The following is a 26541-nucleotide window of genomic DNA, read 5'->3' on the forward strand; positions in this document are numbered from 1 at the left end:
TTCAACAGACATACATACACTGCCCGGCATTTTCATCGGCCAAAGCCTGACAAAGCTCGCTTTTCCTGTCAAGATATGCCAGTTATATCCTACCCAGAAATACACGGGGCTAGCCAACAGATAGTTGACTACAGATCTTTGAGGCTGACAAGGGACTGTAGTAGCGCCCGCGAAAACACTAGATGAAAGTCGTTCACGGTGTAGCAGACGTCTGACAATGTACTGCACTCCCGTGCAAAGAAATAGATCTCTAGAGCACATGAAAGTACGTAACACTCCGGTAGATCAGAATTTCGCAGCAAATTGTTGGCAACTTTACTGTTTCAATTTGTTCGCTCGTTTGGATGGTGTTACTGCACGTGATTGGGATCTGAAGACGATGAAACCAACCAAATTAAAAATTAAATCACGTGTTGCACCTCAGTGACGTATACGTGATTCACATTTGTCGACCAAATGAATACTGAGATGTATATTACCATAAGCACCAAAGATTAAATAAATATCAATCAACATAGCTTTTCTATTGTTTTTCGGTTTCTTTTTGTTCACCTCACAAGCAAGGGCGATCTTCTTCCTTTGATACCTGTTCACTTCAGGTGTTCGTTACTTCTGCGACAGAAACTATTGCGGTTCGGCAATCACCAACCGAAGACGGGTGTATTAAGGTATATTTATCATGTCACAAGACATTTATTGGCAGTACACTGTGGGAATTTATTACGAAGATTTTTGGCAGTGTCACCTGATGATTACAGTGAACGAAACCGGTCGTGACATAATAAATGTATCATAATCCAGCTGTAGATATTCTTATTAAATCAGCCATGCATTATCTGTGAAGCAGAATACAATCAAAACCAACCAAAATTCACTGTATACTACTTTCAATGAAAAGAATTTCGCCGAAAGCTCGTTCGCCACTCAGTCAGAATGGTCTCGAGAATAAAGAAAAATTACTAAGTCGACCTCACTTAGCGGGGAAAAGAGACAATTCGAATGACTATGACAAACTGCAGTGGCCGTTGTCTCGCAACGGCCATCAAGAAAACAGCGAAACTTGTCAGCTGCTGACGTTCTGCTATCATTAATATCTATCTAGGGAAGACAGATTGGAGTGAAACAGCCAGTGGGCGATGCTTTCTGAGAACGTGGATGTCATTAACTCCTGACCTTCTTAATGGTTGGCATAACAGACATGGAAATGACAGAATAAGAAAACAAGTTTATGAAAACGTCAAATGTCATATTACTGCTACGATGCACATTCTTTTACGTAACAATGAGCACCCAAATAAGTCCTGAGGACTGTGCACAGTCAGTTACTCAGAGTGGTTTCCCATTCTACGGATGACATATAGATCCACCAATCCCAGATGTTAGAAATATATCATTTATTGTACGCTAAAATGTTATAAAAATTCTACAAAAGGAATAAATATCTTTTGTTGTTTAGAAACCCAAGGTCGAAGCGAGAGGCATTTCTTATTTTTTAAGTGTCGATTACATCGTTACATTGTATTAAAAAATGGTTCAAATGGCTCTGAGCACTATGGGACTTAACGTCTGAGGTCATCAGTCCCCTAGAACTTAGAACTACTTAAACCTAACTAACCCAAGGACATCACACACATCCATGCTCGAGGCAGGATTCCAACCTGCGACCGTAGCGGTCATGCGGTTCCGGATTGTAGCGCCTAGAACCGCACGGCCATACATTGTATTAGTCTTAATGTAAGTGACGTCCATTCTGTACACGTCGCCAGACTAGCAGTCGAGTGAGAGTGGGTCTTTGGAGAGGAACGGCTTAGCCATACCATGGAGGATTGTTTCGAAACGGAATGTTGCAATTCGCATCGTAGTGTGCGCGTTTCTTACTTACGGGCTGATTAAAACAGGCTGCCTTGTGAAGGCATCTAGAGAGATACTAAAGTCATGTTCAGTCACAAACTTTTTCGCTCGTGGTCTAGTGGCTAGCGTTACTGCCTCTGGATTACATGGTCCTGAGTTCGATTCCCGGCCAGGTTGTGGATTTTTCTCTGCCCGGGGAGTGGGTGTTTGTGTTTTCCTCATCATTTCATCATCATCATCATCATCATCATAATTCGTGACAGTGGCTGGAGTGGACTGTGTAAAAAATTGGACTGTGCAAAAATTGTGAACTCCTACGGGTGTAGATGACTGTGCAGTTGAGTGCCCGACAGACCAAACATGATCTGAATACAGTCGTTGTTACTTTACAATGGCCGTGCTTCCTCATAGGTGCTGGTTTTAAATAACTGTTTTTACTGTATTCATAACTGTAACTCTCTGAAAGTAATGTTAGTAATCATCATTGCCGGCCGGAGTGGCCGAGCGCTTCTAGGCGCTACAGTCTGGAACCGCGCGACCGCCACGGTAGCAGATTCGAATCCTGCCTCGGGGATGGATGTGTGTGATGTCCTTAGGTTAGTTAGGTTTAAGTAGTTCTAAGTTCTAGGGGACTGATGACCTCAGAAGTTAAGTCCCATATTGCTCAGAGCCATTTGAACCATTTAATCATCATTAACCATATACGAAATGGATGATTCAGTTAAATGTCATAATAATGTGTGTGTGTGTTTGTTTGTACGCACGATGCATGGGGGCTTATTTAAAATAAAATGCAAATATTTTTAGTAGCTGTTAGTCCGATTACGCAAGTCTCGTAAACGGCTGGCCCTGAGTAGTTTTAGTACGCAATCCGACTGCATAGAATAACAACAAACAATGAAACAAAATTTTCGTTAACACAGTTGATTAATTAAGTCCCCAGCAACTATAAAACCTACGAAACCAAAGCACAAGTATAACTGTTCTGTGTATGGAAGCGTGACTCAACGCACATCTGGCACGGTTCTTCTTCAACAAGACAATAATTTTTTAAATATCATTTATACTGACGTGATAAAAGAAAATTAGAAATACTATAATTTCGTAAGGAAAGCAGAATTACACTCTAATACAAGAACACAAGCCAGATGCTTTGTTGACTGAACCTGTAATGATGCATTATTTGCGATACAGAAATAATAAAAAGAAAAAAACAGGGAATTTGTTACCTTCATATATATTGACGAAAAGCACTCTGATCATTACAATATCTCCATTAGAATAACATCTGCTATCTCTCCCATCAAATAACTGCATAAAACATGGAACAAACACTCACACCGCTTCTCGACAACTTTCCACTACATCTGAACAAGAACCGCCTACCACAACTTCTCACGAATCACTGCCAGTGGAGGGGGCGTAACAATACTCTCTGGCGCGATCTCTGGCGCTGTGGCTCAGTGTAGCCACCTTTCAACGATTAACGACTATTTAGACAAACGCAAATTTACTTACAAATGACAAAGTTAATAAAAATGAAAACATGAATTTAGTGGGACAGATTAAGTAATAGTTGTCTGTATAGGTTCACACCATAGTTTAGCCGTGAGGGGCCATCAATTACAGAGTATAATGTACAGGTAGACACAAGTGATTTTTTTGGTAGTACCAGGATGAGTAGCCCGCCCGGCTAGCTGCGAGGTCTACGGCGCCGCTTCCTGAGTGTCGAGGTCCGGTGCGCTGGACAGCCTGTGGATGGTTTTGAAGGCGGTTTTCTATGTGCTTCGGCGAATGCGGGCTGGTTCCCCTTATCCCGCCTGAGTTACACTATGTCGGCGATTGCTGTGCAAACACTTTCTCCACGTACGCGTACAACATAGGCCCGAACCGTACAATAATACTGGGTGCGGTATTGGTCTGAGGTGTGTGCTGTAGCCTGTTGTGTGGTTGTGAACCAATGAGGGCGACTGGCGACGGGCGACGGCGGGGGACGAAGCTTCTTCGTCGTTTCGAGTTCCCCGGTTTAATAAACACGCAATGCCCACTCTAGGATGAGGAAAAAAAAAGTTCAAATGGCTCTAAGCACTATGGGACTTAACATCTGAGTTCATCAGTCCCCTAGACTTGCAACTACTTAAACCTAACTAACCTAAGGACATCACACACATCCATGTCCGAGTCAGGATTCGAACCTGCTACCGTAGCAGCAGCTCGGTTCCGGACTGAAGCGCCTAGAACCGCTCGGCCACAACGGCCGGCTGAGTCGTTGCTCAAACGAATCAGAGAGGACAATTGAATAGGAGACGGATGAGGAGACAGCCAATAGAAGTGAACTTAAAATTTCAGCCAATAGCGCTGGAAAAGGAAAGTTCTACAGTAAGTGAAACAGATTACAGGATGCAGGTAAATTTTTTATTAGCATTTTATTATTTGAAACAACCGACGTAAATTTTTCGTAAAAATTTATGACGGTCTTCGGTTAGGACAAGGAGTAGTTGTGTGTTTGAACCAGAACCAGAAACAGGCTGTACAGTTCTAAATAACGTTATCTGTAACGAGAAGCATTCAGAGTTTCCCTTTGCTTTATAGTAAACATATCTTCTGTGGTAGACTGTAGGGTTACTTGTAGAAGGTGAACGGAATCAGAATATGGAACAGTTTAACATAAGATCAATAGAAATTTCTTGCTATAGCGGTTGTACGTTGGCCGTTTTGATGATTTACTTGCAAGCTGCTACGCTATGAACCACTTCACTAGTTAATCAATTAATTGAAGTGTATTTTTCTTCTTTTTTTTGTAATTTCGTGTTGCAATAATGTCATTTATGTATACAACACGCACAGATTTTATGTTATAGTTTCGTTGCATATTTTCAATCCTATACGATGTAAAAACGTATCTACAGAGAAAGAAATGTATGTAATAATCAAGTGAGTCACAGTAACAGCAAAGAGTCCATTGTGCTAGAAATAATTTTGCAATCTTAGTGAAGAGTCTAGACGGTCCGCCACGAATTCCACTCGTGTGCCAAATTCATCATCTCAGTCAGAGTAGCACTTGCAACCCACGTCCTGAATTATTTCCTGGATATATTCCAATCTCTGTCTTCCTCCTCAGTGTTTAGCCTCTACAGCTCCCTCCAATAACATGGAAGTTATTCTCTGATGCCTTACCAAATGTACTATAATCCTGTCCCTTCTTCTTGTCAATATTTTTGATATGCCTTTCCTCTCCGATTCTGCGTAGAACCATATCATTCATTACCTTGTTTTCCTTAAAAAATTAGTGATTTAATTGTCATTATCATTTTAATTGTATTTTAGCGACTCGGTAGTTTATTTAAGTAGTTAACGTGATTTATATGGAACAAGCTTGTAGCCAGTCAGTGAAGTACTACGGTTGCTTCGGTTTTACATCTGAATACTATTTCTACATCTACATCTGCATCTACATCTACATCCATACTCCGCAAGCCACCTGACGGTGTGTGGCGGAGGGTACCTTGAGTACCTCTATCGGTTGTCCCTTCTATTCCAATCTCGTATTGTTCGTGGAAAGAAGGATTGTCGGTATGCCTCTGTGTGGACTCTAATATCTCTGATTTTATCATGGTCTCTTCGTGGAAAGAAGGATTGTCGGTATGCCTCTGTGTGGACTCTAATATCTCTGATTTTATCATGGTCTCTACGCGAGATATACGTAGGAGGGAGCAATATACTGCTTGACTCTTCGGTGAAGGTATGTTCTCGAAACTTTAACAAATGCCCGTACCGAGCTACTGAGCGTCTCTCCTGCAGAGTCTTCCAATGGAGTTTATCTATCATCTCTGTAACGCTTTCGCGATTACTAAATGATCCTGTAACGAAGCGCGCTGCTCTCCGTTGGATCTTCTCTATCTCTTCTATCAACCCTATCTGGTATGGATCTCACACTGCTGAGCAGTATTCAAGCAGTGGGCGAACAAGTGTACTGTAACCTACTTTGGGCAGTTGGCCATTATCTTGTCTATTTGAGAGCAGAATAACCATTGGTGGCGTATGCATTTTAATGTTTTTGTTCAATGATTGTCGAATTTCTATTTAACTACTGTTGATGGATCAGCCAACATGTTTGTAGTCGGGGCAGTATTGTGTTGCATAATTGACATTTTTCAGTACGGCACTGTTGTGTTGCTTAGTTGACATTTTCCAGTACTACTTGTAATTTTATGTATATTGCAAATATCTACATACTTGGTGAATTTAATTTAAAAATGTTAACGATGTGCATGTATTTCGGAAGAATCTTGGTAACTGCCAGTTGAAAGATGACTGAATTGCCATTAAACAAAAATACTTGTTTGGGGTTAATAATTGACGCATAAAGTTGGGCCATTCTTCCACGGGTTTTCCATAAATTATTCCCTATTCTTGTTTTTGGTCTCAGTTCTGTTACTTAGTTCAGTTACTCAAAAAATCTGCAATGCTACTTTTTTTTTTTTTTACTGACGTATTACATGTGTTCGTATCCTGAGCAACGGGATAAAATTTCTTGCTTGCTGAAAAAAATCCAAACTCTCACATAATTGTAACTGACTGAGCGTGCGACGTTGCAGAGTCTTCCATATTGCCAGTCTGTATGGCCGCCGTTGAGGGCAGAGAACAGGAGGAATTGCTCGCAGACCACAATGGAGGAGAGGCTGTCATCTCGTCTTGGCTTGCGTGTGGATGAATAAAGCAACAGCTGCCACTGGCGTATCCGGCTTGAACTCCGCCCTGTCCGTATCGCTACCCTTTACTGCAGTCTCGAAGCACTGCTGCTCTCTCGAGCTATGGCGGCTATTCGCCGGGTGGCAATACTATCGCCTTCACAACTTAATTTTAATTCATCATAATTCAGATAAATTTACGAAATATTTAAAAATTATACTTAAAACCCTTCTTCATTAGTCATCGTATCTATTAGTGAAAAGCGGGTGAAAGTTCTTGCAGCAGTTCCTGAGATTAGCCTGCACCTACACGGGAACGCGAGAAGACAACTTCTGTTTATCCATACAAAAGAGAAGATAGCCACAAGTTTTCAGTGTTGTCTTGATTGTAAAAGAAGGTAACGAAACTATGGCTGTGGAAGTTACATCAGAAGCGAATAGGCACAGAGAAGTATTTTTGCTTGTGAGGTGACATAGTGACTTGATCCGCGAACTGTTCAACTCACCCCTATATGTATCAAACTACAACTAAAAGATATGGCACATGCCGCTATAGTCGGCAGCTCGCGTCCATGTGTACCTGCACAATAATCTAGGAATTGTTTCCAGAATGTGATTTTCACTCTGCAGCGGAGAGTACGCTGATGTGAAACTTCTTGGCAGATTGAAACTGTGTGTTGGACCGAGACTCGAACTCGGAACCTTTGGCTTTCGCGGACAAGTGCTCTACCAACTGAGCTACCCAAGAACGACTCACGCTCCGTCCTCAAAGCTTTACTTCTGCCTGTACCTCGTCTCCTACCTTCCAAATTTTACAGAAGCTCTCCTGCGAACCTTACAGAACTAGCACTCCTGAAGGAAAGGATATTGTGGAGACATGGCTTAGCCACAGCCTGGGGGTTGTTTCTACAATGTGATTTTCACTCAGTTGGTAGAGCACTTGCCCGCGAAAGGCAAAGGTCCCGTGTTCGAGTTACGGTCCGGCTCACAGTTTTAATCTGCCAGGAAGTTTCCTATCAGCGCACACTCCGCTGCAGAGTGAAAATCACATTCTGGAAACAACTCCCAGGCTGTTGGTAAGCCATGTCCCCGTAATATGCTTTCTTACAGGGGTCCTATTTCTGCAAGGTTCGCAGGAGAGTTTCTGTAAAGTTTGGAAGGTAGGAGACGAGGTACTGGCAGAAGTGACGCTGTGAGGACGGGGCGTGAGTCGTGCTTGGGTAGCTCAGTTGGTAGAGCACTTGGCCGCGAAAGCCAAAGGTCCCGAGTTCGAGTCTCGGTCCAGCACACAGTTTTAATCTGGCAGGAAGTTTCAATCTCAGGAATTGCTGTAGCAATTCTGGTCTGGTTTTCACACATAGATACAACGACCACAATGAATATTTTTCTATATGATACACAGGGTGTTACAAAAAGGTACGGCCTAACTTTCAGGAAACATTCCTCACACACAAAGAAAGAAAATATGATGTGTGTACATGTGTTCGGAAATGCTTAGTTTCCATGTTAGAGCTTATTTTATTACTTCTCTTCAAATCACATTAATCATGGAATGGAAACACACAGCAACAGAATGTACCAGCGTGACTTCAAACACTTTGTTACAGGAAATGTTCAAAACGTCCTCCGTTAGCGAGGATACATGCATCCACCCTCCGTCGCATGGAATCCCTGATGCGCTGATGCAGCCCTGGACAATGGCGTATTGTATCACAGCCGTCCACAATACGAGCACGAAGAGTCTCTACATTTGGTACCGGGGTTGCGTAGACAAGAGCTCTCAAATGCCCCCATAAATGAAAGTCCTGAGGGTGGAAGTCAGGAGAGCGTGGGGGCCATGGACATGGTCCGCCTCTACCAATCCATCGGTCACCGAATCTGTTGTTGAGAAGCGTACGAACACTTCGACTGAAATGAGCAAGAGCTCCATGATGCATGAACTACATGTTGTGTCGTACTTGTAAACGCACATGTTCTAGCAGCATAGGTAGAGTATCGCGTATGAAATCCTGATAACGTGCTCCATTTAGAGTAGGTGGACGACGAAACTAAAATGAGCTCTAACATGGAAATTAAGCGTTTCCGGACGCATGTCCACATAACATCCTTTCTTTATTTGTGTGTGAGGAATGTTTCCTGAATGTTTGGCCGTACCTTTTTGTAACACCCTGTATAAATATTTGGTATAAATTTTCTGAATTACGATGAATTAAATTCAAGTAGTGAATTCAATGGCGCTGCCATGTAACCAGCAGCCGTCTTAACTCGAGACAGCGGCAGTGCCTTAAGCCAGCAGAAGGTGTTACCGAATTTGCATGTGGAGTGATTGTCTAGTAGTAGAACGTTTGTCTAAAAACCGAAAGACTGTGTGACTGAATCTCAGCTGGGTCAAGTTTTCTACCCTGCCTTTTAATCTAGCATTCAGCTCTCAATGAAGTGGAGATTGGCCAGAAACGAAACGTTGCTCATATTCCACGTTAGGTTATAGGTCCCTTTTCTCCGATTGCATAAGTGAATAGAGACGTACGAGTCACCCAAGCGACATCCAGCTGATTGAAATCGTTTCAGGACAACCGTATGGCGAAACAACTTGTGTGTCCAAATCGTGTGGTTCTCAATTAATTAAACAATTAGCAAAACGCAGCATGGGATGCACCTGTACATCGTTTATAGAAAGAAAACTTTGCAGCGGCACAGAACATGACTCAACCTTCATCTTACTGCTTTCCTTCAGTCAAACATGAAGAAAACATGATTCTATGCATGGCGGTGGGAAAAATAATTTTCGTATGGACGCTTTCAAATTATACAGAAGACTGGTAAACTGTCCACCCACTGGAGAGTAAGAGATTTAGGTTTTTTAAAGATCATAAACACTAGGGCTCGATTTTCTTGAACGGGATTCAGAAATTTCTTGAAGAAGAATACGCAAGATTTCAGAGCACTTCTACGGATGGTTGATGTACACATTTTGAAATACAACGAGAATTTCAGACCACCAATATCTGCTTCCCTCAGGTTACCAGTCGCAATTCACACTTTTTTCCATTGCAAATTCTTCAAACAACGAGTAGCGAACTACTTAAGTCTGAAGTCCCGTAATAAATATAACAAACAACAAAGAGATAATCACCTCATCATCAGGCTGTGACACGTGACTTACAACTCGAAATGAACAAATATTTTTAACCAACTCTTTTCCTACAATCGTTTGAGAAAAATTTCATAGCCAAGAAACACGTCATGTAGTGATTCATTTTCTTATGATGTTTGTAAAAATTTCCAAGGAATTACTTCAGTAACTTTGCTTCCAACATACAGTACCTTCTTTAAGTAGCGCAGCAGTTGATTCGGATTTGAATTTTCTGCTTTCCTTGAGTCAAACCTAGATGCGATTCTTTGCGTCGCACGAAGAAGAAGTTAGCCATAAAGAGTCAACGATAAATAATTGCGGCAATATGTCAACGCTGTATCACAGTGCCTAACAAGCTTCACAAGAGGAGAGCTATAACGCGAGCTAAACATGTAGATCATGCGTGTTTTTTCTTATTTTTCTTTTATTAGTGCCACCTTACCTAGTCTGTGATACATACCGAATTTATCACACGCTAATGCACCCATGATTCACATATAACATTTACGTTGGTTGTAAATATATTATTTACATTACGTAGCAGCCCCCCCTTCCAACCCATATCGTTGCCATGAGATGTCACTCCAACTCCATTTCAGTATGGAACATGTAAGATCTTGCCACCAGACAACATTCGTGACTTGCGCTGCTTATATTGGAAACGTTATTATATTCACTACTTAGCGCTGTTCAATGAATTCTTATTTGTAACTCTATGGAGGTCGAACGGTAGAACCTTCATGCTACCTGTGCAAAGTTATGTACAAAAAGTAGCTGAGAAACCCGGAGTTTCCCGGGTATTTATTTATTCCAATCTTCCACTAACAAAATGGCTCTGAGCACTATTGGACTTAACAACTGAGGTCATCAGTCCCCTAGAACTTAGAACTACTTAAACCTAACTAACCTAAGGACATCACACACATCCATGCCCGAGGCAGGATTCGAACCTGCGACCGTAGCGGTCGGGCGGTTGCAGACTGAAGCACCTAGAACCGCTCGGCCACACCGGCCGGCCTTCCACTAACACATTTCCTCCTCCTTCTCCCTCTCTCTATCCATCTCCACCTTCCTCCTCTCTTTTTCCAACTCTCCTCCCTTTTCTCTCCAGCCGTCCCCACTGTCCCTGTCCATCATTTCCTTCCGTCCCTTTCTCTGTACATCTCCTTCACTACTCTCTCTGTCCTCATCATACACACCCCACTCTCTGTCCCTCTCCTCCTACCCCTCTCACTGTCAATCTACTCTTCCTCCTCTCTCCATTTGTTCCTTGCTCCTACGGCCATCTCTCCTCCATACTCTAATTGCACCTCCTCTTCCCACTCTTTTTTTTCATTCTTCTACTACTCCTCCCTCAGTCTGAGTCCTCTCTCTGCCTAAGATCTCCTCCTCCTCCCCCTTTTAATCTGCTCCCCTGTCCTTTCGGTGTTCATCTCCTTCTCTCCCCTCGCTCTGTCAATTTCCCTATCCCCTATCTCTCTCTTCTCCTTCTCCTCCTATCTTTGCCTATTTCCTCCTTTCTCCTAGCCGTTTGCCAATCTCCTCGCCCTCCCTTCTATCTCCACATTATCACACTCACCCCAGTATCAGGCCGAAAAGTATTCCTTTTCCAATTGTAACTAATATGTGTGCCAAATTTGATTTAAATCGTTTCAGGCGTTTATGATGAGCTTTTTATTTATGACTTTGCTTGCATATGCGCATGTCAAAAAGATTTTACACATACTTAGCTTACAAGTTCGTGGCGCCCTCCATCGGTAATGCTGGAATTCAATATGGTGTTGGCCCACCCTTACCGTTGGTGACAGCTTTCACTCTCGCAGGCATACGTACAATCATGTGCTGGAAGATTCCTCGGGGAATGGCAGCACATTCTTCACGCAGTGTTCCACTGAGAAGAGGTATCGATGTCACTCGGTGAGGTCTGGCACGAAATCGGCGTTCCAAAACATCCCAAAGATGTTCCATAGGATTCAGGTCAGGGCTCTGTGCAGGCCAGTCCGTTACAGGGATGTTATTGCCTTGTCACCACTCCGCCACAGGCCGTGCATTATGAACAGGTGCTCGATCGTGTTGAAAGATGCAATCGCCATCGCGAATTGGTCTTAAACAGTTCACGTTCGAAGTCCGTGAGTTCCACAGAGCGCCCCATTCCGCTCTGTCACAATCTCTAATGGCTACTGAGGTCGCTGATATGGCGTACCTGGCAATAGGTGGAAGCGCAATGTACCTAATACGAAAAACGTATGTTTTTGGGGCGTCCGGATACTTTTGATCACATAGTGTATTTCACCTTTTTGTGTAGCGAATTTCACTGTGCAGTTTCATTTTCACGGAGCTTAATGTTTATGAAGTCGAATTTCTTGAACTATGTCCCGTACAATGACATAATTTTGTACATATACGCAAAGTTATATGGCCTCCTCTGTGCGGAATGTGATGTAAACAGAATTAAGAGTAAAGAAATAATAAATTAAAAAGTAGCGCATAATGTGGCAGTTTTTCACGCATCTCAGTGTTATTTATTGCGTGATATCTCCTGAACTGTTTCGTAAAACGATATATTTTTCCTGGTACTTTCAGTGGCATTTGTGTATGCTATCTGCGAAATGCATTGTGAATAGAGTTAGCAGTGAAGAGTGTACAAATTAAAACGTCATGCATGATGTCAGTTTTTTACGCGTCTGAGGTTTTGACCTCGTATTTCCTCAACTATGTGTTGTGAAACAATGTATTTTTGCAGATACATTCAGCTGCTATTTTGGATACCGCGTGCGATAAATGTTTCGAACAGAATTAGCAGCAACGGAGTGATAAATTTAAAACTGTTACTTCATGCGGTAATGTTTCATTGATTAAGTGTCGTAAAATAATGAAATTTTTGCTTGTACTTTCAGTGGCATATGTGAACACTGCAAAATGTGTTGTGAATACAGTTTGTAGTAAGGAAGTAACAACTTAAAATGTCATGCTTCATGTGACAGTTTTAGTGCATCACGGCGAATGTGTAGTAAGCTACTATTTTTTTCCTTTCATTATATTAGTTGCCCACGAGAAAAGTTCCTTAGGAGTTGGAATTTATGTTTAAGGTTTGTTGCAAGTCTCTAAGTACTCTCATTCTCAAATACTGGATAATTAAATTGTGGGTAATCTCACCCTTGTCGGATTAATCGGGTTTATTGTTACACAAGACCGAAACTGGGGGGGGGGGGAGGGGAGAACTGGGGGTGAATTGGAGGGCGATACCAGGGGGGGGGGAGGGGTGATGGCGAAACAGAATTCCAAAGAAACGGCATAGGGAAGTACTATGAATTCCACTATTGCAGAAATACTGAAAATTTAGGACTACTGACACAAAAATTACCAATACTGATTTCAAAAGGTCGGCCACTGTGACCGAGTGGTTCTAGGCGCTTAAGTCTGGAACCGCCCGACCGCTACGGTGGCAGGTTCGAATCCTGCCTCTTGCATGGATGTGAGTGATGTCCTTCGGTTAGTTAGGTTTAAGTAGTTCTACGTTCTAGGGGACTGATGACCTCAGATTTTAAGTCGCATACTGCTCAGAGCCATTTGAACCACTTTTACATTTCAAAATAAGTGTAGAAGTGGGTAAATTTAGAACTTAAAACCCTAGGCACAAGAGATAGTCTCCTGATTGGCCTTGTAGAGCTTCTTCTGCTGACGGAGTGTTATTCTATTGACTGAAGCTAACTTAAGTGCAAGTTACTCCACTAAGACTTATGCTGACTGAGGATTAGATGAGTAAGAAAGTTTTGGACATCCGAGGTCAGAGGTTTGCATACCCTGCAAAGCCGAATAGCTGGTGGTCTGTGGCAGACCTGACAACGGGGCGGCACAAATGTTTCGGACCATACCAAACAGCGCTCGTTGTTGAATAGAGGACTCTGCAGCTGCCATTTCCTAACTGTTCTCATCCTGATGCGATGACTTTATGAACTGCGCCCGGATTAGGCACAGGGTAACCGAATTTTGACAGTGGAGGAATGGACACATTTCACCTGGTCGGATTAATCGCGTTCATTGCTGCATGAGACAGGAACTGCGAGCGAAATTAGGGGGGAGAGGGGGGAGGGAATTACGGAGAAAAATAGAGGCGAAACCGGCGAGGGGGGAGGGGTGAATCAGTATCCCAAGAAAAGGCATAGAGTCGGACAATGAATCCCGCTATTGGCACAATTACTGAAGATTTGCAATTATTGACATAATAATTACGAAAGCTGATTTGAAAATAGGTACATAATAGGGTATACTGAGAACTTAATGCCGTAGACACAAGGGATGGAATTCTCATTGGTCTTGTAAAGCTTCTTCTCCTGGTGGAGTGTTATTCTCCTGAACGAAGCTAACTTTCAAGCAGGCTAGTGCACTAACGCTTGTTTTGCTAATTGAGGATTAGATGACTAAGAAAGGGTCTCATCACAGAACGCTGAGGTCGGAGGTTTGCCCACTCTGTAAAGCCAAAAGTGGTCTCATCGTTCGATACCACACTTGTTAAGGGTTGCAGATATCGACCGCTGTCCGTAATAGATATCGCAGGACCCGCGAGTCTCGACCAGCGCCGCTCCGCGGCTTGTGACAAGTATCTAGCGAGTTCTTGTCCTCTCTTGCTCGGGAGGTCAACTAGGATTGTAGCGTAGCCTTCATTTGATAGGAAGCAACCTCTAATAAGGCGCTTAGTCAAGTGTGGCATGAGTAATGCCTCTCTAGATAAGTTTATAAGTATATGAATGCAGCATATGAAGAAGTCTGTAACACAAGTTAAGTATAATATATATTGTTTTTTACCAAAGGCTACTAATTATTTCAGTTGTTGCAGATACAGACTATACAGCCAGCTCCTTACCGACTTCACTGCCAGTGTAGTCAGTGCTGGCACGAGTGGCAGGCCCAGTTTTCACACCATCTGGCTTCATACAACGTTCAAGGTAAAACGAGGCTGCGCGCCGTGTATCTTGGGTTGGTGTGGCCTCGTACGGTGTTCTCCTCAAGCTACCAGGTGATCAAAAAGTCAGTATAAATTTGAAAACTTAATAAACCATGGAATAATGTAGATAGAGAGGTAAACATTGACACACATGCTTGGAATGACATAGGGTTTTATTAGAACAAAAAAAAAGTCAGCAAAATGTCTGACATATGGTGCTGGACAGCAAAACGTCAGTGACTGAGCATGACAATCGTGTATAAAAGGATCTGTAATGAGAGAGAGAATCAGATGCGCCAGCAGTCGCAGCATGTCGACATTACCTAAAAAGGAGCTTTTAGTGAAGCTGTATTATCAGAATGGGGAATGTGCTAGTCCAGCATTACGATCCTATTGACATAGGAAGGGGGTTCGAACGGGTAAAGGTCCGTTGACAAATGCAGCTGTGGCGAGAATGATTTCGAAGTTCGAAGCCACGGGTTGTTTAGACGATAGACCCTGTAGTAGCCGACCGAGCACAAGGCGTAATGCTGCTGAGACAGTTCAGGAAGAAATGGAGACTGTAGCGAGTTCGTCTATGTACGGGGAAGTCAGCTCTCGTGCAGTCGCACGTCGCACCAGCATTCCATAGACTACTGTTTGGTTGGCACTTAAGCGTACCCTCAGATGCTATCCGTGCCAAATCCATCGGCATCATGATCTGTTACCTGGCGATTTAGTGAAGCGGAGGGCATTTGCAGTGTGGGCGTTTCAAATGATGGCGGAAGATGACGATTGGTTGAGTAACGTGTTGCGGATCGACAAAGCTCATTTCACGCTCCGAGGGTCTGTCAACGCCCACAACTGCAGAATTTGGGCTACCAAAAATCCTAGAACTGTCGTGGAAACTCCACTGCACTACGAGACAGTCACGGTATGGGATGGATTTACCACATCTACCGTTATCGGGCCTTTATTCTTCGAGGAAATGCGTGATTCTGATTTTGTATTTGCTACCGTGACGGGTGAGAGATACACAGATATGTTACAGAGTCGCATCATCCCCAGCCTGGCTGATAAACACCTACTGGAACGTACGATGTTTATGTAGGATGGCGCTACACCACATATTGCTAGACGCGTGAAAGATCTCTTGCGCGCGTCGTTTGGTGATGATCGTGTGCTCAGCCGCCATTTTCGTCATGCCTGGCCTCCCAAGTCCCCAGACCTCAGTCCGTTTGATTATTGGCTTTGGGGTTACCTGAAGTCGCAAGTGTATCGTGATCGACCGACATCTCTAGGGATGCTGAAAGACAACTTCCGACGCCAATGCCTCACCATAACACCGGACATGCTTTAGAGTGCTGTTCACAACATTATTCCTCGATTACAGCTATTGTTGAGGAATGATGGTAGACATATTGAGCTTTTCCTGTAAAGAACATCATCTTTGCTTTGTCTTACTTTGTTACGCTAATTATTGCTATTCTGATCAGATGAAGCGGCTTCTGTCGGAAATTTTTTGACCTTTTGTATTTTTTTGATTTTAATAAAACCCCTTGTCATTCCAAGCATGTGTATCAATTTGTAGCTCTCTATCTACATTATTCCGTGATTCATTCAGTTTTCGCCGGCTGGAGTGGCCGTGCGGTTCTAGGCGCTACAGTCTGGAGCCGAGCGACCGCTCCGGTCGCAGGTTCGAATCCTGCCTCGGGCATGGATGTGTGTGATGTCCTTAGGTTAGTTAGGTTTAATTAGTTCTAAGTTCTAGGCGACTGATGATCTTAGAAGTTAAGTCGCATAGTGCTCAAAGCCATTTTATTCAGTTTTCAAATGTATACTGACTTTCTTAATCACCCGGTATTTCCGACAATTTCGCCAGAACAGCTCAGTTACGAAAAACTTGTTAAAGCATTGAGCGATTATTACAAGGATAATATAAACATTCTGCCCAAAAGTTACGCATTTTTCCGCACAAAACGTGCACCTCAGCAAAATTACCGTGAGTGGGTAGCACCTTTGCAAGGCCTGACTAGCGACTGTGAATTTTCATATTCTTGTGGAATATCATATTCTGACATCATGGTACGGGACGCTATTGCGCAAAACGCTTAATTCACACGCATTAGAGAGCAAATTCTTAAATTATCCAACCCCACTTTAGTTTAAGTTGTAACTAACCTGTTTCTACGGGTTATTACGTTATTATTGGGAATGTAAATACTTATTGCTTGGGAAGTTAACGTGAGAAAATTAGGGTCACCACCGACTCTAACCATACAACTAATCGAAGGTTTGGTCGAGTCGGAAAATAAATTAATTTGATCACAGACCAAAAACTCACAAAAATGCATACGTTGTGATGTCGCTCATAGCGGATAGAATGTAATTAGTAGTATTGCCCGTGCACTGTTCACGACAATCAAACATTTAAAATAAAATAGAAAATGCATGAACACTGCATACGATCAGCTCCCAGAACACGCCTGAAAATAAGATTTAATCTAAAGCACTTGTTTTAAAATAAAAAAGGAAACTAATCACTGGACCTGTCCGTAAGGAAACGCGTTGGATGTGCTAACGGGAAAGCTATGAGGTGAGTGGCTTAGGTGCAAAAACGTAACCTCGGAACACAAGAGAAAATTGTGGATAAAATCATTTATTCCTAAGACATTAAAGAAAAGCATCGATACATTCACCGTTATATACTCCTAAAATCATTGGTGTGAATCATTCATACCACTGCTGTTGCCTGATCGCAATAACTCGTAAAGCGGTACACGTTTCGCAGTACACCCGCATGCCCACGTGGTTTGTGGAGACGCACTTCGTAGCAATATCACATCACACAATCATGAGCGGTTAAAGTTCTTTAAAACAAGCATGAGACCGGACAGTTAGTGATGACGGTAGCCCAACAAAACTTTAATGTTCAACCACGTGGTCGGCTCTCCACGGACGAAAGATACATTAAGCAAGGAAAATTTACGAGAAGGCAAAGCTATTAATATTTAGAAAAATGAAAGCTTATACAGGCACAGCTGAAGGCAAACAGACATTCATACAGAAGCAAGTGCTCACTTCTTATCGACACCTTTGTGTGGCGCTCTTCCGGTGGATCCAAGTCTGCTATAGAAATTTACTAAATGAAACATCTGCCAAAGTCTTGCATTCCTTGCTGCGACAAGGCAAAGGAATCTTTCAGAGATGAAAAGCGATACCAAAAGCTAACAGCTCTCCCCTCGCCAAGTAACAACGCGCCACGCGGTCAGTCTAACTCACCCTTCTTCGACTGGAGCACAGCTGTAGGACGCTTCCCGTACCGGCGGCAGACTGCCTCCCGCTTCTCCAGCCTATTCCACCCTCCGCGTGGCCCGGAAAACCCAAAGATGCCATTTCCGCTACCAACCTAACGCAGGTGGATTTCTCACAAGTAGCGAAAACCTCTTTGCCGACTTGACCACTACGAGAGTTGGCTATTCTGTACCACTGCTGCTAAATCTGTACGACTATCGCAGACTTTCTGCAGCAGACTACGCCACCGTCTAGCAACGTGACACACAACCACATTCATTCAATCACACCACTATGATAATTATGGGAAAAGAGAAACAAGGAAGGAAAGAGAAATACTAGTGATAATGGGCTACCGGACTAATGAAAGGTGGCTACAGGACCCTTTCAAAGTGTTGGACGTCTTGGACAGACAGGACACTTTAGACTTTGCTGCGATATCCTCCGAATCACCTCCCGCTGTCTGTCAGGTTAGCAAGCCAGCTGCGCGCACATCACATATACGTGCCGTTGTACCGGATTGGCGCACGGCTGCCCATTTCGCTTCCAGAAAACGGACACCTGTTAAGCGCCGGCCTCAGTCGCCCGCGTTGCCATCATGCCCGCATTGTAATTCTAACAAGGGAACCTCCCATCCCACCCACCTCAGATCTAGTTATAAGTTGGCACAGTGGATAGGCCTTGAAAAACTGAACACAGTTCACTCGAGAAAACAGGAAGAAGATGTGTGTAACTATGAAAAAAATAAGTAAAATATACAAACTGAGTAGTCCATGACAAAGATATGCAACATCAAGGATAGTGTGAGCTCAGGAGCCCCGTGGTCTCGTGGTTAGCGTGAGCAGCTGTGGAATGAGATGTCCTTGGTTCAAGTCTTTCCTCGAGTGAAAAGTTTACTTTCTTTATTTTCGCAAAGTTATGATCTGTCCGTTCGTTCATTGACGTCTCTGTTCACTGTAATAAGTTTAGTGTCTATGTTTTGCGACCGCACCGCAAAACTGTGCGATTAGTAGACGAAGGGACGTGCCTCTCCAGTGGGAACCGAAAACATTTAATCGCAAGGTCATAGGTCAACCGATTCCTCCAGAGGAAAAAACGTCTGATATATTCTATACGACACATGACAGGAATATGTTGTCGACCCACCTAACTTGTAAACTTGGCGAATGGGTAAAAAGATTCTTCTACCTTGCCCGATTTAGGTTTCCTTGCGGATGTGATAATCACTCCCAAAAAAGTGATGAAATCACAAGAGTTTGTCTCATAAACTGCAACAAATGAATGCAACAGTTTCAAAGTCGCACAGTTTTCCCTGTGCTCTGTCAAAACATATGTTTTTAACGTTTTCAAATTTTTCCGTGTGTACACCTTAAAATCCTGCATATGTCCAAGAAAATCTGAACATGTCCTGGAATTTTAGAGAGCGATGTTGATTGTGTGTGTGTGCCTGAACTTTGATAATTGTCTGAAAATAAAAAAAAATAAAATGTCCACTCGAGTGAAGACTTGAACGAAGGACCTCTCGTTCCGCCGGTGCTCACGCTAACCACAGCACCACGGCGCTGCTGAGCTGGTACTCTCCTTAATGTTGCCTATCTTGAGCATGGAATATTCAGTTTGTATATTTTGCTTATTTTTTCATAGTTCCACACAACTTCTTCCTGTTTTCTCGATTGATCTGTGTTCAGTTTCTCAAGGCCTATCCACTGTGCCAACTTATAACTAAATCTGAGGGGGGTGCGATGGGGAGGTTCCCTTGTAAGCACTTGCGCCAGAATTGCCCATCGCGCAAGCGCGTGTGTCATGTTTGCCACAAAGGGGGACATGCCCATGCACTGTGCTTATATAGACAGAACTCTGAAAAACAGAGTCACGTTTCCGGATAAAGTAGCTTCCGCTGGAACGGTTCCCAAATAAGACTACCTGTGACAACGAGCCACCTGCGTTGGATATAAATGTTGTAGACTCGCCTCGGAAAACTGTGGCTTTGCCCCATTGTCACAATTTTGCTGTTGATAGCAGTGCACGCTGGCAAAAGAAGTCCCGCCATGCCTGATCTGCCATTGAACATTTCTCAGTGAATATTGCTTCTCAGAATGACATTTTTCGCCTACGGAAGAACAAACTTTTTGTCGACTTGCACATTCATCCCGGTATTAGGGCTGTGTAGTTTGTCAGCGAGATACCAGCTCAGGCGGTTTCTGGTTTCTTTCCATGTAATGTGTTCACCATCATCTGTAAATATTTTAGGTCTGGATTTATTTGATGTATTCTCCTTAACTATTGTAAGGTGTCAGGCAAAACCAACACCTTCCATGAAAACCCTGACATGATAGCAAATCCGGCAGTATGTCACATAGTTCCGAATAAATCCTGACATTAAATTAGCCAAAGTAATACGATCAACGAGTGAGCAAATGGAATACCACAGACTAACACAAGAACGCCTAAATGCATGTCACACCTTCCCACCGTGAAATAGACGCAGTTCCGAGGGAAGAAACGACAACAGAAGCCGAGAGCAGAGTCGTGTAAGCTAGAAGGCACTACGATAAAGGACACCCACATCGCTAGCCAACCCCCAAGAGCAGCCCCCAGCCCATGTTAAAAGATAGAGCCCTCCAGAAGAACAGTACAGATCTCAAGATAACACTAAATGGGCCACACCAGCTGCAAGTTTTAGCGTGAGACTAAACGCGTCTCTGTTACATAGCAAACATTCAAAACATTGCCCCACCACAAAAAGCGTAACGTTTATCATTGGATGGACAGAATTTTTGTAGGCGGAGATTAAGGTTCACATTGAGACCCTGATTGGTCAGTTGAAAACACAGCCAGATAGCTTTTCTTAAAGCAGGGCATTCCAGTTGCAGCAGCAGAGAGGTTAGTTGGAGACAGAACAACAGCAGGGCAGTCGGGACACAGCAGCAGAGAAGTCAGTTGGAGACGGACCAGCACGGCAGTCGGGACACAGCAGCAGAGAAGTCAGCTGGAGATGGACCTGCAGGGCAGTCGGGACACAGCAGCAGAGAAGTCAGTTGGAGATGGACCAGCAGGGCAGTCAGGATGCAGCAGCAGCGACGTCAGTTGGAGACGGACCAGCAGGGCAATCAGGATGCAGCAGCAGAGAGGTCAGTTGGAGACGGACCAGCAGGGCAGTTGGGACGCAGTAGCAGAGACGTCAGTTGGACACAGACCAGCAGGGCAGTTGGGACACAGCAGCAGAGATCTCAGTTGGAGACGGACCAGGAGAGCAGTAGGGCATGGAGCAGCATCGGGGACGGAGCGCCAGTGAGGTGCTGACAGGCAGTACTAGCCGACCGCTGGGGACAGACGTGTACTGTCCGACAGAAAGAGACTGAAACGGGAACGACTGTTGGTTTGTCGTACGGTCGGTCGTCCCATCGGCCGACGTTCATTGGATCTTTTGACCGTTTTTGTATGTGTGGCAGTGGGTTGGTTGGCGCAGTGCAACGAGGAGGTCCCCGTCGCACAGAGTCGGGCCACAGCCGCTGGCGGCATGCACACGTGGTTGGAGTTGTGAGGCGCTTCTTGCGAAGGTTACTAAGTTCGTCGCCCACCGATCTTGCACTCTAAAGCCTCAACTGCTATCAGTTCTCTTCGTTTGATTCTGGATGTTGCTTTCTGTGATATTCTTGCGAGCAACAATGCGTGTGCATTCAAGTTTTCTCGGATGGGGATAACTTAATTTAATTCACTCCTTCATTAATGAAGTGCGCCAGCAGTATCTTCTGCATGGGCGTTCACATTGTTTTTGGCAGTGTATTTTCCTCTTCATGTTGTTGCTGTCCCGCATAGCATGTAGTTCGACAGCTGAGATGTGTTGATAGTTTTGGGCGTTTTTTCTGACTTCGCTGCATTGGGTACCAGTATCCAGAACGTTGTGCCTTTGATGTCTTGTTGTCGTTTTGCTCGTCGGGTTGAGCGGAACTTATTTTGTTGGTTGGTTTGTTGGCTGGCCTTCGGTTGGGTTGCCTTCCGATTAAGAGGTTGTCGGTCTGGCTGCCTGTCTCATCAAAACGTGAGTTAGCGTTACTTCCTGCGCCGAGTCTTGCAACCTTCTGAGCGCCACTCCTTGTGTTTTTCATGGTGATTTCCTATTAGTCTAACGTACTCTGTGTGGCCTTCAGCCGAGTTTAGCTTACTAAAATTGTAAGCTTTTTTTTCTATAGGTTGTAAGCCGTGAAATTGTTTTCTCCATGGTGAGTGGCCTTCAGCCGCGTTTTAAACTCTCTTAAATTAAAATTTCACAATTTTTGTCTTGCCCTTAATTCATATCATTGGTATTCTTCAGTATGTGGCCTTCAGCCGAGTTCAATATCTTTTAAATAAAAAATTCAAAATTTTGTCATGCTCTTAAGTCATAATATTGTTATTCTTTAGGCCGAGCCGAGTTTCAATCTCTTAAACTAAAAATTTAAAACCTTTGTCTTGCCTCTAGTCATAACATTGTTATTCTTTTGTATGAGGCTTTCAGCCAAGTTTGCATGATGTGTTTTAAGCTAAGGTCCTCGCAAGGATAACTTCTAGATCGAGATTATTAGGTAAGTTGTTGCAAGGGGTTAGGCGTTAGTGAAAATCTTGCTTCTGAGCACACAAAGAGTTCTAACCGCAGAACGGAACACGCGTTGGTGCAATGCTGCGATACAGACCGTATATCTCCCTTCGAAGACGATGGTCAAGACGCCGTCTCCAAGTCGGTACCGCTCGATGGCTGAAGTCCCCACAATTCTCTCGTCTCCCACGCGTACGAAAACGAGGCGGAAGAATACTCAGTTTCGGCCAATGTCGAACGCTCTATCATCGCCGAAATCCCTCCACTGAGATCTACCCAATGGTCGAATAGGTCATAACGCTCCTAGGGAAACGAAATTGCCGTCTTCGCCACGTGTTGCCCAGCACAGGTGGCTCCGGAAGCCGGGCTTCCCCCGTAAGCGCCGTATTGTCCCACGATTCCGGTGACCGCTACCTGCTACCCACGGCGGCCCGGCGAGCTACGGCCAGCTGCAGACTCATATACCACAATTCTCAACTTCCGATACTTTTCACCAACGCTTTAAGTTAGTGGCTCAATCATGCATACATGCAGGGAATACTGCTCGAGAGTGCCTCATATTTATCATACGAGGTGCATTCAAGTTCTAAGGCCTCCGATTTTTTTTTCTAATTAACTACTCACCCGAAATCGATGAAACTGGCGTTACTTCTCGACGTAATCGCCCTGCAGACGTACACATTTTTCACAACGCTGACGCCATGATTCCATGGCAGCGCCGAAGGCTTCTTTAGGAGTCTGTTATGACCACTGGAAAATCGCTGACGCAATAGCAGCACTGCTGGTGAATGTGCGGCCACGGAGAGTGTCTTTCACTGTTGGAAAAAGCCAGAAGTCACTAGGGGCCAGGTCAGGTGAGTAGGGAGCATGAGGAATCACTTCAAAGTTGTTATCACGAAGAAACAGTTGCGTAACGTTAGCTCGATGTGCTGGTGCGTTGTCTTGATGAAACAGCACACGCGCAGCCCTTCCCGGACGATTTTGTTGCAGTGGAGGAAGGAATTTGTTCTTCAAAACATTTTCGTAGGATGCATCTGTTACCGTAGTGCCCTTTGGAACACAATGGGTAAGGATTACGCCCTCGCTGTCCCAGAACATGGAAACCATCATTTTTTCAGCACTGGCGGTTACCCGAAATTTTTTTGGTGGCGGTGAATCTGTGTGCTTCCATTGAGCTGACTGGCGCTTTGTTTCTGGATTGAAAAATGGCATCCACGTCTCATCCATTGTCACAACCGACGAAAAGAAAGTCCCATTCATGCTGTCGTTGCGCGTCAACATTGCTCGGCAACATGCCACACGGGCAGCCGTGTGGTCGTCCGTCAGCATTCGTGGCACTCACCTGGATGACACTTTTCGCATTTTCAGGTCGTCATGCAGGATTGTGTGCACAGAACCCACAGAAATGCCAACTCTGGAGGCGATCTGTTCAACAGTCATTCGGCGATCCCCCAAAACAATTCGCTCCACTTTCTCGATCATGTCGTCAGACCGGCTTGTGCGAGCACGAGGTTGTTTCGGTTTGTTGTCACACGATGTTCTGCCTTCATTAAACTGTCGCACCCACGAACGCACTTTCGACACATCCATAACTCCATCACCACATGTCTCCTTCAACTGTCGATGAATTTCAATTGGTTTCACACCACACAAATTCAGAAAACGAATGATTGCACGCTGTTCAAATAAGGAAAACGTCGCCATTTTAAGTATTTAAAACAGTTCTTATTCTCGCCAATGGCGGTAAAATTCCATCTGCCGTACGGTGCTACCATCTCTGGGACGTATTGACAATGAACGCGGACTCATTTTAAAACAATGCGCATGTTTCTATCTCTTTCCAGTCCGGAGCAAAAAAGTCGGAGGCCTTAGAACTTGAAAGCACCTCGTAATTCAATAGAGTCATGATCTGATGCCCTATCCGGCGCCTGGTAATAGGGGCGCGTAATTGAAAATTGTTAATGTGCCAATCTCAGGAGTGTGTGGGTGGACAAAGAGATTCACATTTTTATTTTTGTGAATTTTGTCAGTTGTGGGGAATATCAAATTAAAATACCAATATTACGATCGAATTATCGACTTCATTTTAGCTAGCATTTACCCTGTCCCAGTAAGTTTTACATGTACTCTACTCACTGCACAGCTTGCCCAGACGGAAAGGAAAGAAGGTTTGCTGTTTTATATGTCAGCGACGCACTGATAAGTTTACACGTTCGATACGAAACTTGCTAGGGGCTGCAGATATCGACCGCAGTCCGTAATAGATATCGCTGGATGAGCGAGTCGCGACTAGCGCCGCTAATCCCACTCCGCGACTTGTGACAAGTATTAGAGTCCTGCGTGACCGAGTAAGCGAGCACAAAATACGAGGTGGGGCGAGCACACCCTAACTGGATAGCCTGTTGTTGTTGTGGTCTTCAGTCCTGAGACTGGTTTGATGCAGCTCTTCATGCTACTCTATCCTGTGCAAGCTTCTTTATCTCCCAGTACCTACTGCAACCTACATCCTTCAGAATCTGCTTAGTGTATTCATCTCTTGGTCTCCCCCTACGATTTTTACCCTCCACGCTGCCCTCCAATACTAAATTGGTGATCCCTTGATGCCTCAGAACATGTCCTACCAACCGATCTCTTCTTCTGGTCAAGTTGTGCCACAAACTTCTCTTCTCCCCAATCCTATTCAGTACTTCCTCATTAGTTATGTGATCTACCCATCTAATCTTCAGCATTCTTCTGTAGCACCACATTTCGAAAGTTTCTATTCTCTTCTTGTCCAAACTATTTACCGTCCATGTTTCACTTCCATACATGGCTACACTCCATACAAATACTTTCACAAATGACTTCCTGACACTTAAATCTATACTCGATGTTAACAAATTTCTCTTCTTCAGAAACGCTTTCCTTGCCATTGCCAGTCTACATTTTATATCCTCTCTAATTCGACCATCATCAGTTATTTTGCTCCCCAAATAGCAAAACTCCTTTACTACTTTAAGTGTCTCATTTCCTAATCTAATACCCTCAACATCATCCGACTTAATTCCACTACATTCCATTATCCTCGTTTTGCTTTTGTTGATGTTCATCTTATATCCTCCCTTCAAGATACCATCCATTCCGTTCAACTGCTCTTCCAAGTCCTTTACTGTCTGTGACAGAATTACTTCTTCTCCATGAATTTTAATACCTACTCCGAAATTTTCTTTTGTTTCCTTTACTGCTTGCTCAATATACAGATTGAATAACATCGGGGAGAGGCTACAACCCTGTCTTACTCCCTTCCCCACCGCTGCTTCCCTTTCATGTCCCTCGACTCTTATAACTGTCATCTGGTTTCTGTACAAATTGTAAATAGCCTTTCGTTCCCTGTATTTTACCCCTGCTACCTTTAGAATTTGAAAGAGAGTATTCCAGTCAACATTGTCAAAAGCTTTCTCTAAGTCTACAAATGCTAGAAACGTAGGTTTGCCTTTCCTTAACCTTTCTTCTAAGATAAGTCGTAAGGTCAGTATTGCCTCACGTGTTCCAGTATTTCTACGGAATCCAAACTGATCTTCCCCGAGGTTGGCTTCTACTAGTTTTTCCATTCGTCTGTAAAGAATTCGTGTTAGTATTTTGCAGCTGTGGCTTATTAAACTGATTGTTCGGTAATTTTCACATCTGTCAACACCTGCTTTCTTTGGGATTGGAATTATTATATTCTTCTTGAAGTCTGAGGGTATTTCACCTGTCTCATACATCTTGCTCACCAGATGGTAGAGTTTTGTCAGGAATGGCTCTCCCAAGGCCGTCAGTAGTTCCAATGGAATGTTGTCTACTCCGGGGGCCTTGTTTCGACTCAGGTCTTTCAGTGCTCTGTCAAACTCTTCACGCAGTATCGTATCTCCCATTTCATCTTCATCTACATCCTCTTCCATTTCCATAATATTGTCCTCAAGTACATCGCCCTTGTATAGACCCTCTATATACTCCTTCCACCTTTCTGCTTTCCCTTCTTTGCTTAGAACTGGGTTTCCATCTGAGCTCTTGATGTTCATACAAGTGGTTCTCTTATCTCCAAAGGTCTCTT

General features: G+C 43.8%; 1 non-coding gene across 1 annotated transcript; it reads left to right on the forward strand.

Moving 5' to 3' along the window:
• Positions 1–7755: 7755 nt before the first annotated feature.
• Trnas-cga (transfer RNA serine (anticodon CGA)) lies at positions 7756–7830 on the forward strand. The gene has a single exon. It is a non-coding gene; the product is annotated as a tRNA-Ser (tRNA).
• Positions 7831–26541: the final 18711 nt, after the last annotated feature.

The sequence above is a fragment of the Schistocerca cancellata genome, chromosome 3 (genome assembly GCF_023864275.1).
Source record: "Schistocerca cancellata isolate TAMUIC-IGC-003103 chromosome 3, iqSchCanc2.1, whole genome shotgun sequence".
Taxonomy (NCBI): domain Eukaryota; kingdom Metazoa; phylum Arthropoda; class Insecta; order Orthoptera; family Acrididae; genus Schistocerca; species Schistocerca cancellata.